General features: G+C 40.4%; 1 long non-coding RNA gene across 1 annotated transcript; it reads left to right on the top strand.

The window, feature by feature from the left end:
• The first annotated feature begins 326 nt into the window (after positions 1-326).
• Positions 327-1,431, top strand: LOC116354390 (uncharacterized). The gene is made up of 3 exons (XR_004203579.1): positions 327-451; positions 614-810; positions 1,036-1,431. It is a non-coding gene; the product is annotated as an uncharacterized LOC116354390 (long non-coding RNA).
• The last annotated feature ends 8,638 nt before the right edge of the window (positions 1,432-10,069 follow it).

The following is a 10,069-nucleotide window of genomic DNA, read 5'->3' as shown; positions in this document are numbered from 1 at the left end:
TAGGGTGGGGCACCGCTCACTTTGCAAGGCAGGCTCAATGACTCCGGGGGAGAGCAAAAAGAGAGAGATAGCAAAGATGTGGTGCACATGTGTGATGTAGTACTCAATTTTCGGGTGCCACATTTGGCTTGTGAGTACCACTTTCTGAACCAGTGGCCAAACCGGTGGCATCATTATGTCACCTATCCGGCCTCTAGGTCACCAGGCTGCTCGTTATGGCGCGCACCTGTGAGTCATCAGACTCATCTGGACTCCATCACCTCCCTGATTTACCTTCCCTATATATATATCACTCCCTTTGGTTCATTCCCCCAGGCGCTATTGTTTCTGTTTCATGTCTGTGCGTTGTTCTGTATTATGTTTTCATTTATTTACGAAATTATTCCAACCCCAAACCTGCTTCCCGACTCCCAGCGCACACGTTGCACTTTAAAGGTAGCATTTGACTAAGGTAGGCAGTGCTTAGTCAAAATTGGACTAGCTACTATGGTGGAAAATTACAAACTCTTATATACATGTGCTGTATAAGCCTCAACCTTTACTTTTCCACTATCTGTTTGAAGGTCATGTACGAAGCTAGTAACTTTTCCACTCGTGTCTTTGTGTTACTTAGTCATGCGATCGAGGGCCGTTTTAAGGGGGACCATGGTTTTGGTACATCCTGTTCTTTTGGTATCTGTCAAGGACACAGCTGTGTGGAGCCAAGGTTTATGGCCATGCTGGACCAGTACACCCCTAAGCTGTTGTCCTTATTCCAAGGGAGTAGCACTTGGACACAGATTGAGGGTCATGCTGGATGTCCTACTCCAGGTACAGTATTTTCAGGAAAAATTCAGTTTTATATTTAGCTGGCTGATGTTTGGTGCTACAATTTAAGCCACAGGCCCTGCTCTGCTACCCATGCATTGTATGTATTTTAGTAATATACTTTGATTGGTGAATGGATAGATTTCACTCCTTCACATGCACAGATTCAATCTGTAGTGTTACTGAGCAGTTAATGGTATGTGGTTTGTGTTGAATACCTAATTTCAGGACCGAAGCAGTACCCCCATTAAGACCAGTGGATTTGTTACTTAACCACCTGGCTGAAGATGAGCCCTGAATTACAGAAAATAAATGCAAGCATATAGTCAAAATGACTCATCAGTAAACGGGGTCTTCTAAGCATTCCGAATTGCCCTAGAGGCACCAAAACATTACATTTCTGAACATTTAAGATTGTTCCACTAATGTCAAAAAAGCTGATTTACCTAAGTTAGTAGAGACCAAAAGGTGTGGTAACTCGTATGTTTAAAGTTTAGTAATGTTAGGTACAGTGGAACTTTTTGAAAAAGTATCAACCTACGTGACGAGGGCCAACCAACTTTCTGGTCGAGAATGCAGTGATGAGTGCTAAAACTGTTGCCTGTAATAAAGTGCATCTAACGGCTTTAATGAAGTAGCAGCTGCGTTCATATAGTCTAGGACCAATAGGAACGTTAACTGAATGTTTACCGAGGCAGGACCTATTTCTATCAGAAGAATTCCATTTTTATTCTCCGCTTCTTAACCCAATATGCTTTTTAAAAGACATTTTATTTGCTCAGATACTTGTAAGCAGGGACATGATCAATATGGATACTATCCAAAGTACATATGCTTAAATCAGACTTTATGCACTCTGGAGAACATATACTTAGTTTACATGGGGCTCCTAAGTGACGCAGCAGTCTAAGGCACTGCATGTCGGTGCTAAAGGCATCACTACAGACCAGGGTTCAATTCCAGGCTGTATCACAACCGGCCGTGATTGGGAGTCATAAGGGGGGCCAGGATTAGGCCATCATTGAAAATAAGAATTTGTTCTTAACAGACTTGCCTAGTTAAATAAAATCGAACCTGCATTCAATACTAATTTCAAGTCTTTCTGTAAAGCAATGAAAGACTGTAGTTGGAGCTTGGTCAACCGTGGAGGCAATAGCAAACAGTTTCATCGTGCAGGTCACAAGTTTATAGGCAAGTCGATATTGTTAACGTAAAAAAGTACAGGACTCAAAACCCCTGCGGCACACCTTTAATATCCCAGAAACCTGATTTAACACCATCGGCAGATATGCATAGTTCTGTCAAGTAATTTTTAAACCAGTTACATGCAGCTAGGTCTAGGCCAATTGAGGGAAGCCTCTAAATTAGAGATGCATGATCAACAGTATCAATAGCCTTTGACAGGTCAATGAAGAGGGCAGCACAATGTTGCCTTTTACAGTGCCTTGCGAAAGTATTCGGCCCCCTTGAACTTTGCGACCTTTTGCCACATTTTAGGTTTCAAACATAAAGATATAAAACTGTATTTTTTTGTGAAGAATCAACAACAAGTGGGACACAATCATGAAGTGGAACGACATTTATTGGATATTTCAAACTTTTTTAACAAATCAAAAACAGAAAAATTGGGCGTGCAAAATTATTCAGCCCCTTTACTTTCAGTGCAGCAAACTCTCCAGAAGTTCAGTGAGGATCTCTGAATGATCCAATGTTGACCTAAATGACTAATGATGATAAATACAATCCACCTGTGTGTAATCAAGTCTCCGCATAAATGCACCTGCACTGTGATAGTCTCAGAGGTCCGTTAAAAGCGCAGAGAGCATCATGAAGAACAAGGAACACACCAGGCAGGTCCGAGATACTGTTGTGAAGAAGTTTAAAGCCGGATTTGGATACAAAAAAATACTGTTTTATATCTTTATGTTTGAAGCCTGAAATGTGGCAAAAGGTCGCAAAGTTCAAGGGGGCCGAATACTTTCGCATGGCACTGTAAATGAACCACATTTATGACTATGGATGCAGCAGAGATAGTGCCTGGTCTAAAACCCAACTGATGTGCATTTAGAATACATTTAAGATAAAGAGCAAAGCTGAGAATTTAATCAAGGAATCTAATATTTTAGCTAGGCAAGAGGGTTTAGAAATAGGGCAATAATTATTTAGCAACTTTTGAAGGGGGATTACATGGGCCGCCTTCCAAATCTTGGGGATAGTACCAGATATGATCTTCAGGTAAAAAAAAAAGAGAATGATTCAGCAAATCGGGAGGCAGAGAGTTGCAGCAAAAATGGATCAAGCATATCAGCCCCAGTGGATTTTTTAAATATCAATCTTAAGGCATCTAGCACATCAGATAGTAAATTGTTGAAGTTAAAACAAAGATTCACCAGATATAACTCAACGCGAAACCCAGATGCAGACACAGGAGGCCGATGGTTGAAGTCGTCGATGTTTAAGAATCCAAAAAGGAGTAGGCATGAGAATGGTCGCGGAAGGGCTAAAGGTCAAAAAAAGATCAGAGTCCAGGAGGTACAGAGTGGCAGGCAAGTACAGAGTCCAGAAACAGGCACGGGTAAAATCCGGGAGGACTAGCAAAAGCAGGAGAACAGGAAAAACAACTGGTTGACTTGGACATACAAGACGAACTGGCACAGAGAGACAGGAAACACAGGGATAAATACACTGGGGAAAACAAGCAACACCTGGAGGGGATGGAGACCATAACAAGGACAGGTGAAACAGATCAGGGTGTGACACCAAAAGTTGGATGGTAACCGTTGTGTTAGCTAGAGTCTGGCAGAGGGAAGAGCAGTCGATTGACTGACCAGGGTCAATTAAACCACCGTTTCTCTCAAATAAAGTCTGCCGAGATAAAATTATGACTAAAAGCTTCACTTATCCCCTTCTAATCAGTTATGATGCCAGAGTCAGACAGAACTCACTTAGGCAGGGAAGAAGATACATTTTTGCACTTCAGTGCATTTACTGTTTTCCCAAACTTAGAAGGTTCACCAGCAGTCAGAGATAGAGATTAAGAAAGCTAAATCAAGCAACTTTTTAATCAAGATAGTATATGGGTCAAAGACGAGACGTGTACATTTGGTGTCCGAAGGCCATTCATTTAACATAAAAAGATAAATATGTATAAATGTAATCAACTCTTAAAATCTGTTATGGCAAGGCGATCCCCTAGGGGAACTCCCCCGCCCCCATTCAGCTGAAAAGGTGGCGCAGGGAATTCAAAAATATTCTTTAGAAATATTTAACTAATATTTAACCTTCTTTTGACCCTGTCACGACTCCCACCGAAGGTGGCTACCCTGCCTGTTCGGGCGGCTCTCAGCGGTCGTTGTCGCTGGTCTGCTAGCCACCACCGATCCCTTTTTCCTTTTCTGTTCATTTGGTCTTATTGGTTGCACCTGTCGCTTATTTTGTTTCTTGATTCATGTCTATTTAAGCCTGTTAGGCCCACCTATTTTTGTGCAGGATTGTTTTCTGTTAGTCCGGGTGTGCGTGGTCCTGTCCGTTTCTGTCTATTTATCGCCTATTGTTTTGGGCGTTCGTTTGGGAATCCCAATAAAGATGGTTTCCCCAGTTCCTCTGCTCTCTGCAATTGATTCTGCACTCACCACTCCAGGCGATTGTGACAGACCCAGCCATATTTGTGTTGCAAACTATTAAATTAAGGAAGTTATTGAACTCTAATATGTCAAAATGTCCTTCAGTGTAACTGTCCGGGATAAAATTCTAATGACAAAATGTTTTTACAATTTAGAAATTCATCCTAAAAATATAAATTAACACCCATGGCATAATTGTGTTAGTGTTTGCAGCAATATATAGAATAATGGGTGACATACAGTATCTAAAAATATTTTAAAACTTGAATAACTTTTATCTGGACTTTTGCACTTCATCAATATCATTCAGTATAACAAAGGTGAAAAGCCATTTTAACATCCCAAAAAAGACCAATTGAAAACCCTCTATCAATGAGGTGAGTAAATCTCTCTGAAATATTTGATTTCACATTTTCCCCCTCTAGTAACTTTTGTAACAACACATATCCGTACAACACAGAAAACATACTTTTAATGTTATTATTTTATAGAAAGCTATATTAAATATGAAAAGTAAGGATAATCTTTTATAGGTCAAGGTCATTACTTTATATATGTGGCCGAGAAACAGCCTGTCAAATATGTTTATGTATGAAATATGTCCTTCAGTATCATGCTTTTGTCCTTCAGCACAACAAAAGTTTCATGTTATACCACAATGTCACCCGTTATGCTGAATGACAGTAGCTTTGTTATCCCATGTAGCTTTGTTATCCCATCCCAACATTTAATAATGTAATTCATATTTATTTGTTGTATGAATACTGAATATTATAATTTTTTACTATTTTAAGGCATTTTAAGGTATTTCATGGCACATTATCTTTATACTGTAGATGCCATTGTCTAATGAGGATAGGGCTGCACGACACAGACAAATGATTAACGCAGATCCAGTTGCTAGGGAGGAAAGACTAGCCAGAAGAAAAGCAAGGTGTGTTAGGAGTGTGTATTGGAGGCGAAGTCAGGTGCAGGAGAGCAGAGTGTAGTGAACAGCCAATCTTTTTATTCCGATCCAAAATGACAGCACAAAGTAACATAAAATGTGCCCAAACACGGAACATGGACAAAAAGTAATGTGCGTAACAATATCCACAATTCCAAAATACACGTAACACAAACAATCTTACACAAAGACATGATGGGGAACAGAGGAATAAATACATATGGATTGATTGGGGAATGAAAACCAGGTGTGCAGGGAACAAGACAAAACAAATGGATACATGAAAAATGAAGCGGCGATGGCTAGAAAGCCGGTGACGTCGACCGACAAACGCCGCCCCAACCAAGGAGAGGAGCCGACTTCGGCGGAAGTCAAGACAAGGTGTGTCTTTTCATGGTTTCATGCTACTGTCAGCAACAGAATAGAATATCATAGGATATAAAGCTGGGTACATAACACTTAACATTAAGTTGCACGATTACACTGTAGTTAAGGTTTTATTGTACTGCAGTATAACTGATGGATTATATTGGTTAAATCAGAGGAGGCGCTGTGAAAAAATCTAACAAATGAATGTGGTGATGAACTCCAGTATCGGGCAGTGCTCTGCGGTCGATGTCACCGGTCTTCTAGCCATCATTGATCCATTTTTCATTTTCCATTTGTTTTGTCGTCTTCCTACACACCTGGTTTCAATCCCATTCATTACCTGTTGTGTATTTAACCCTCTGTTTCCCCTCATGTCTTTTTTCAGAGATTGTTTGTTATTTGTGTTGGTGCGTAATCGGGTCCTCGTACCCTCTTTGTTTTATTTATTACATTTAGTGTTGGAGTTCTGTTTTCATCTGTTATTAAATACTCCATTACACTCAGTTTGATTCTCCTGCGCCTGACTTCCCTGCCACCTATACACACGACTCTGACAGAAACTGTAACGGCTGTCGTCTGTGGAAGAAGGAGAGGACCAAAGCGCAGCGTGGTTAGTGTTCATCTTTTTAAAAAGAAACTGAACACTTAAAAAATACAAAACAACAAAGTGACAACCGAAACAGTTCTATCTGGTGCAGACACACAAAGACTGAAAATAACCACCCACAAAACACAATTGAAAACAGGCTACCTAAATATGGTTCTCAATCAGGGACAACGATAGACAGCTGCCTCTGATTGAGAACCATATCAGGCCAAACACAGAAATAGAAAATCATAGAAAAACTAACATAGACAACACACCCAACTCACGCCCTGACCATACTAAAACAAAGACAAAACAAAGGAACTAAGGTCAGAACGTGACAGAAACTCTTTTTAGCAGCCCCTTGAACAACTTGTACAAGTACAACATTAATCCTAGATTAATTAAATTGTACCTCATGTGTCACTTAAACTATGTTGCATAGGTTTTACTATGTTCTTTATGTGTGTGGTGTATGGTTCATTTCTCTCTCTTTCTCTAGTATGGAAGCGATCTAAGTTCAGCTAGCCTGCACATTTTAAAATACAACTTTTTTGTTGACTCGGAGACAAAAACAGATCTCAAAGAATAAAATGGAAGATATTTTCATAGATGTTTGCATTTTGTTCAGTGTAAGGCAGGAAGTTTTTGTAAAGTTTTTGTACCCGTGACACATCAAATATGTGGTATTCAAATTGAACTTTTTTTTCTTCTTCTGGGTAGTTATATTTCTGCCAGTATAAGCATGGATATACAGTCGTGGCCAGAAGTTTTGAGAATTACACAAATATTAATTTCCACAAAGTTTGCTGCTTTCAGCATCTTTAGATACTTTTGTCAGATGTTACTATGGAATACTGAAATAAAATTACAAGCATTTCATTACTGTCAAAGGCTTTAATTGACAATTACATGAAGTCGATGCAGACTCAATATTTGCAGAGTTGACCCCATTCTTGCATAATCAATGCTTGGAGTTTGTCATAATGTGTGGGTTTTTGTTTGTCCAACTGCTTCTTGAGGATTGACCACAAGTTCTCAATGGGATTAAGGTCTGGAGAGTTTCCTGGCCATGGACCTAAAATATCAATGCTTTGTTCCACAAGCCACTTAGTTATCACTCTTGCCTTATGGCAAGGTGTTCCATCATGCTGGAAAAGGCATTGTTCGTCACCAAACTGTTCCTGGATGGTTGGGAGAAGTTGCTCTCGGAGGATGCGTTGGTACCATTCTTTATTCATGGCTGTTCTTAGGCTAAATTGTGAGTGAGCCCACTCCCTTGGCTGAGAAGCAACCCCACACATGAATGGTCTCAGGATGCTTTACTGTTGGCATGACACAGGACCAATGGTAGTGTTCACCTTGTCTTCTCCGGACAAGCTTTTTTCCAGATGCCCCAAACAATCAGAAAGGGGATTCATCAGAGAAAATGACTTTACCCCAGTCCTCAGAAGTCCAATCCCTGTACCTTTTGCAGAATATCAGTCTGTCCCTGATGTTTTTCCTGGAGGAAGTGACTTCTTTGCTGCTCTTCTTGACACCAGGCCATCCTCCAAAAGTCTTCGCCTCACTGTGTGTGCAGATGCACTCACACCTACCTGCTGCCATTCCTGAGCAAGCTCTGTACTGGTGGTGCCCCGATCCCGCAGCCGACTCAACTTTAGGAGACGGTCCTGGCACTTGCTGGACTTTCTTGGGCGCCCTGAAGCCTTCTTCACAACAATTGAACCGCTCTCCTTGAAGTTTGTTGTCCATTTTGCCACAACTTTGGAAATATGCTTGGGGTCATTGTCCATTTGGAAGACCCATTTGTGACCAAGCTTTAACTTCCTGACTGATGTCTTGAGATGTTGCTTCAATATATTCACATAATTTTTCTTCCTCATGATGCCATTTATTTTGTGAAGTGCACCAATCCCTCCTGCAGCAAAGCACCCCCACAACATGATGCTGCCACCCCAGTGCTTCATGGTTGGGATGGTGTTCTTCGGGCTTGCAAGCTTCCCCCTTTTTCCTCCAAACATAACAATGGTCATTATAGCCAAACTGTTCTATTTTTGTTTAATCAGACCAGAGGACATTTTTCCAAAAAGTACGATCTTTGTCCCCATTTGCAGTTGCAAACCGTAGTCTGGCGGTTTAGGAACAGTGGCTTCTTCCTTGCTGAGTGGCCTTTCAGGTTATGTCGATATAGGACTCGTTTTACTTTGGATATAGATACTTTTGTACCTGTTTCCTCCAGCATCTTCACAAGGTCCTTTGCTGTTGTTCTGGGATTGATTTGCACTTTTCGCACCAAAGTACTTACATCTCTAGGAGACAGAACGTGTCTCCTTCCTGGGCGGTATGACGGCTGCATGATCCCATGGTGTTTATACTTGCGTACTATTGTTTGTACAGATGAACGTGGTACCTTCAGGCATTTGGAAATTGCTCCCAAGGATGAACCAGACATGTGGAGGTCTAGAATTTTTTTCTGAGGTCTTGGCTGATTTCTTTTGATTTTCCCACGATGTCAAGCAAAGAGGCACTGAGTTTGAAGGTAGGCCTTGAAATACATCCACAGGTACACCTCCAATTGACTCAAATGATGTCAATTAGCCTATCAGAAGATTCTAAAGCCATGACATCATTTTCTGGAATTTTCCAAGCTGTTTAAAGGCACAGTAGACTTAGTGGATGTAAACATCTGACCCACTGGAATTGTGATACAGTGAATTACAAGTGAAATAATCTGTCTGTAAACAATTGTTGGAAAAATTACTTGTGTCATGCACAAAGTAGATGTCCTAACCAACTTGCCAAAACTATAGTTTTTTTTAAAGAAATTAGTGGGGTGGTGAAAAACGAGTTTTAATGACCCCAACCTAAGTGTATGTAAACCTCCGACTTCAACTGTATAAACTTGTGATTATGAAAAATGGGCATAAAATTATTTTAAAACACTTAATGTTATCCTGAAAGACATTTTATTAGGGTACATTCATATGAATCAGATCATATGCAATACTAGACAAGTAGTTATGGGGGTTATTAGTGAGAATTAAATCAATCAATGCCGGGGATATATCAAGCAAGTATTTTTATATTCCATAAATATTATCAGATTAACTGTTCTGCACAGATAATTATCAGATTCAAGTTACAAATGCTGGTAAACACTCAAATACATTTAGTTGAAATGTTTTCACAAAAGTAGTGCACCGGGCATTTACTAGTCCTGTATTAGCGGACTGATATAGATCTCTTCAGTATAGTCGTTTTTTCCCCCAGTTCGTTCATACAATGTTTCAATATTCTCATAAACACCTTGTTGATGCAATGCTTCAATATACGCAGAATGTTTCCCTTCCCTGGCGAATAATGCAGACAGGCAAATACAAAAATGAGCTGGGCGCACACATTATAAGGAACACCTTTGAATGCAGAGCAACCATTTTGGTGGGAATAGCACGAGACAATGACACTCATAGTACATTGTATGCGACTTCATATAGCCTGTAGCACGGGGTCTGCAACCTTTTTCATATGAGTAACAATTTAAAAGAGTTCCTACAATTTCTAAAGATCTGCGTGCCAGTTGTGGTTTTCATAAACATTGTAGGCTATCTCAACTGTGCCCACAAACTGAATATCCTAATTCTACCTGGCTACGAGACAGAGTATGTCCATTCATCCACACCGCACGGAGCTCCCTGGTGCTGAATCATGGGCGCGGCCTTAATGTGTAGATTCTTC

Source organism: Oncorhynchus kisutch, linkage group LG17, assembly GCF_002021735.2.
Source record: "Oncorhynchus kisutch isolate 150728-3 linkage group LG17, Okis_V2, whole genome shotgun sequence".
Lineage (NCBI taxonomy): Eukaryota > Metazoa > Chordata > Actinopteri > Salmoniformes > Salmonidae > Oncorhynchus > Oncorhynchus kisutch.
The sequence above is the reverse complement of the archived record's forward strand: the minus strand, read 5'-3'. Positions and strand labels throughout refer to the sequence as shown.